General features: G+C 42.8%; 1 protein-coding gene and 1 pseudogene across 1 annotated transcript in view; one reads left to right on the top strand and one right to left on the bottom strand.

The window, feature by feature from the left end:
• LOC138037114 (cation-dependent mannose-6-phosphate receptor-like) overlaps positions 1–5000 on the top strand; it is a 53133-nt gene that overhangs the window by 12867 nt on the left and 35266 nt on the right. The gene's annotated exons all lie outside the window — the stretch shown is intronic.
• LOC138049293 (uncharacterized) overlaps positions 4628–5000 on the bottom strand; it is a 2143-nt pseudogene continuing 1770 nt past the window's right edge.

Genomic DNA, 5000 nt, shown 5'->3' with positions numbered 1-5000 from the left:
AACACGATGCAATCACCGGAAGTAATCATTACATTCCTCCCCACTTTGGATACTACTAGATCACCTAATCACTACTGAAACGAACTGAACGAAAACTACTGTAACAAAAAATGTCTCTCATTAGGGCTAAAGAGTTCGTAAAGGTAGTCTTTGATATAAGCTGGGGGCCGTCGGTTCCGCTGCGGATAACGGCGAGCCTCAGCACTCTCCCTGACATGACTACGTGGTAACGAGGGGGCTAGGGATCATTTAAATCAGCACTAATCTGTTACCAGGGTTCCTCTGGCAGTGGTGAGGCTCGCGCTTGGTTACTAAGGTTGTCGCTTGACACTCAAGACGTGCCTTTACTTTCTTCTCCACTTCGCTGTTGATGCCCGGAAACCATTCTTTTTCCCACAGGTGTGACTTTGTTTTCTCTATGCTTTGATGGCCTCAGGTGGCGAGGTCGATTACTGTCTGCTGTAGGGTTTCAGGGACTACTGTTTGTCTCTGTCTTAGGATCACACCAGATGAGCTGCAATTGGTCAATGCTTCCTTGACTTTTTCGAACGCCTTGTATGCATGCTAGGTGATGTCGAGTCGCTTTGATGGTTCGAACCAGTTGCTGGTGCGCACAGCATCGGTAACTGCCTGAAGAGTTGGATCCTTGGTGATTGCTTCAGCAATATCCTCGAGGCTGAGTGCGTTAGATATAGAAACTTGTGCGAGGTAGTCAACAAACTCCTCGGCTAAGCGTTCTTGTCGACTGCTGGGTAGCATAGATTTCTCGGGATGTCTGGATATGTAGTCGACCGGGTTCCCTTTGCCTTGCTCGTACACGACTGTCACTTGGTATGGCTGAAGTCGTAGAGTCCACCTCTCTATTCGTGCGGGTGGGCGTGACTTGGGATGACAGTCACCGGTTTGCCGTAAATGTACAGGTGGAAGTATTCGCACCCCCAAACGACGGCGAGAGCCTCACGTTCAGTTTGGCTGTAGCGTTTCTCTACAGGAGTGAGAGACCTGCTTGCATAAGCAACTACGTGCTTGCTGCCAGTAGCGGGGTCTGTTTGGGCAAGGATGGCTCCAAGTCCGACTGGGCTGGCATCGACGCTGATTTCGGTGTGCTTATCGGGATCAAAATAGGCAGTCACTGGGGCTTGTGCAAGGGCTGTTTTGAATTGCTGAGGAGCGTCTTCATGCTTTTGACTCCATTCCCAAGGGCTGTCTCTCTGGGTCAGCTCGCGTAGGAGCTGTGTTAGGGTCGCATGCGTGAGAGTGAATCTAGAACAGTAGTTGGCCATACCGAGAAGGCTTCGCACTTCGGTAACGTTGGTTGGCGATGGGAGGTTGGTGATCGCTTCGACCTTCTTTGGGTCAGCTGAGAGACCTTTACCCGAGAACGCATAACCAAAGGACTCGAGGCTGTCTCGTGAAAACTCGCATTTTTCACGGTGGAGGGTGAGACCTTTCTCTCTGAGGCGCTGAAAGGTTTCTCATGGTCCTCCTGTGTTTTTCTGTGCATTAGAATATCATCACTCAAGTTCAACGCTCCTTGGATTTCACTCAGGGTCTCAAAATTTAGACGTGTGTATTGTCTCAGGCCGATGTGTATGCTGAACGTCGTGATGTATCTCGACTCCGCAGCAAGTTCTAGTTTGTTATAAACTTGATTAACGATGAAATGATACATGAAATGGATCATATATGAACTGCGGATATGAAATAAAGTGAAGCTATGCTCCTCGCAATTTTTGCAATTGCGTAAAGAAGCCTGAAAATTTCATGCAGGACTTCAACGGGGTTTGAACGCGTGACCGCTCGATACCGGTGCGATGCTCTAACCAACTGAGCTATAAAGCCACCGACGTTGGGAGCTGGTCATTTGTGGGTTCCAATATTTCCGTGAGGAATGAATCAATGATGAAATGATATATGAAATGGATCATATATGAACTGCGGATATGAAATCAAGTGAAGCTATGATCCTCGCAGTTATGAACGCAATTCCTCGCAGTTTTTGCAATTGTGTTTATGGAAAGCAAAAGAGACGCCTAAATTCTGAGTATTTTCAGCGGCGATTTCTGTTTCCCTGTCCATGTCAAAGGCGGTGATAGAGGATCGAGCACACGCGTTTTTGAGGCAGCGGTCAAGCAGTCCAATGCGTGGTGTAAGCTGCCTGATTTGCTAATTACATATGAAGCGTGACAACGTTAACACGACATCCGCAAAAGGTCTTTTCGGTCACGACAGATGACCCGAAAAATATGCCTTGCCTTCAAGTGAATTTTAAAAATTTGGAGTATTCATGTACTCTCTCCACAGGCGGCCCAGACTCGGAGGGTAAAAAATTATAAGGATTTGTGTGGGAATCTCGATAACAAACTGAAAAAGAAACTAACACGCAAAAGTTCTCAATAAATAGCCAGAATTTATTGTCGTGGTGACTTTCTCGCTTCTTGTGTGGTTATTTGCCTGATTGAATGCGATTTAAGCGAAATTTTCAAATATTCAAAGTCCTTCGAGACTTGCTTACAACGAATTTGGACACGGCTGGTCAACCGTTCACTGATTTCTTCTCACCGTATCGAGGCTCAAGTGAACGGTTGACCAGCCGTGTCCAAATTCGTTTTAAGCGAGCCTCGAGGAATTTTGAATATGTGTCTCGGTTTTTATTCACCTAGTATATTCATCTTGCCTTCGGCGAATAATTGTGAAATAATTAACAATTATTGGATGAGGTTGAGCATGATAGCGATAGTTATCAAGGCCAAAGTTTGTGTTATCTGCCGAAGTCGAATGCTGAGGCCTTGATAATTATCGCTATCATGCGAAAACCGAATCCAATAATTGTTTTGTTATGCATATTCCTGAGCTGCACTTGTAAAGATAAGAGCGTGCACAAAAAATTGATCAATGTACAGCAGTCAACTTGTAAGTAAACAATTTTATTGTTTATAAGCTTACAACGTTTCGTGCGCCCTAAAGAATCCGGTAAGGTTTTCCAAAGCCTAAAACAAATGAACTTTTATGGAAACTCAATATCGTAAAGAGAAAGTTCTTGAAACGGTCTCAAAGGAAAGACATTGAAAGCTTTGACAATATTTTACAAATTCTTTGAAAAATTCAAGTTTACTGTATGTTAACATTACAGTTAAAGGAATTGAAATTCTTCGTAATCTCCGAACGAGAGCTGTTTATATAGAGGATGTTATGCAGGGGTTTCAATAGAAGCCGGTTACCGGCGGTATACCGCCGCCTGCTTTGCCTCACACCGCCGGCTAGTTTGCCTTGATTTTCACTAAAAATGCTATCATAAATTTGTCAAACTGCCGCCTTCAATGGGTTATCATGGACGGCTATTTCAGAAGTTATTGAAGCCCCTGATGTTATGTGGGTCTTAGCTCCGAAAGTTTCGAGTATTTTTTCCGTTTTTGCTGCTGTGCTTGGCTCAAAGAAATGACTCATATCGTTGCCATGGTAACGTTATTTTGGAGGAAAATATAGTGTGAGAAATCTACGATGGATAGTACGATGGATACTTAATTAAAGGAGCAGTGTCATCGGTGGCGCATGCGTGACAGCCTGCAAAAAATTTTGAAAAAAACAGGAGTGTGTGGGGAATGAATATGCTGCACAATCAAAGCCATCCGTGGTCACTTTAGTGAAGCAAATATCCTGTGGCGTTCAGAAACAAATTCACTATATTTTCGTTGTTGTTCTTTGCTCCTTTTTTCTTTGATTTTGTTGTTTTGAAGGGGATTTGATCGTGGGTTACCATGTCGAGTCGTGGCGACCATCGAGCTGGAAGCTGTCCTCAAGAAAGCAAAAGAAGAGCAGTCAAAATACCATTACAGCATCTTCAATGAAGAGAAACTTTTTTTTTTACCAAGGATCGAAGGCCACCTTCGTATTTCATTTCTAGCGAGTCGCTTAAATGTTAGAGACCACCACATCATCGTTTGTTGATAACACATTTACTATCTTCGTTCTAAAATGTCAATTTGAATATTTTGAAGAAAAAGCTGCATTTAGATGAGAGGAACTGGATGCACTGGTTGTGTTTATTTGTTGCACGAATTATAAAACCGCAAGCGGTGAGTAAAACACGGGTGAATTTTTTCGCTGCTTGTCGTCTTTCGACTTCAAAGTCGTCTATTGGAAATAAATGCACTTTCTTTCAGCTTTGAAATGGCATGTTAATTTTGATAATATGTCTGGTTTATCGCAGAAAAAAAAATTACGTCTGAGTGCGTGAACAGGCGACAGTGTTCCCGGTCACACTTCACTGAATTCAGCTGTCACGCAGAAAACAAACATGGCATGGCATTTGTGTTCGATTTTATTTCTTGGGCTCCAACTCAGCGATAATAGATAAATTTGCATTTTAGTGCCTTTCTACTTTAGTCTAGACAGAAAAAGCAAAAAAATCTCTGCGTTGCCATCGCATGACACTTCTCTTTTCATATCCTAGCCAAATTTCGTCTTGATATGATTACCCTAACTGTATCTAAGGACAGAATGTCTATTTGTTTGAAAAAAGGAGAAACTATTTCGAGCCTCCTTAAAGTTATGAAAAACAAATCATGATAATGTAAAACTTGGCAATAAAAATGTTAATGTTGTGGAGAAGAATTATATTAAAGCACAAAAGTATCTTGCAATGAAGTGGAAGCTCGCGTTTTATTGGCTAATCGTGTTCGCTACCATGACGACAGCTATATCCTCACATGTGAAAGATAAAAATGATACGTTCACTGCACGCGGTGAAGATATGATTTTTTTTAGTAAAAGGAGAAATCCTGGTATTTCATCACTATCTATATAATAAAAATTGCTTCTTCTTGTGAGAGGCTAAGAACGGGAGATGACTGGTGTGAATTCAGGACCGATAACTCTTCACTAACATCACATCTGGTAGTAAGGGTTTCCGACCTCTTGTTTGTGCAAATGTCAGCTTTGCTATAGCTCCGGATGCTGGCTTCACTTTTATGTCCGCTTACGGCCATAATATGCCTTGC

This window comes from Montipora capricornis, chromosome 1 (assembly GCF_036669925.1).
Source record: "Montipora capricornis isolate CH-2021 chromosome 1, ASM3666992v2, whole genome shotgun sequence".
Lineage (NCBI taxonomy): Eukaryota > Metazoa > Cnidaria > Anthozoa > Scleractinia > Acroporidae > Montipora > Montipora capricornis.
Note: the sequence above shows the minus strand (reverse complement) of the source record. Positions and strands in the feature narration are given on the sequence as shown.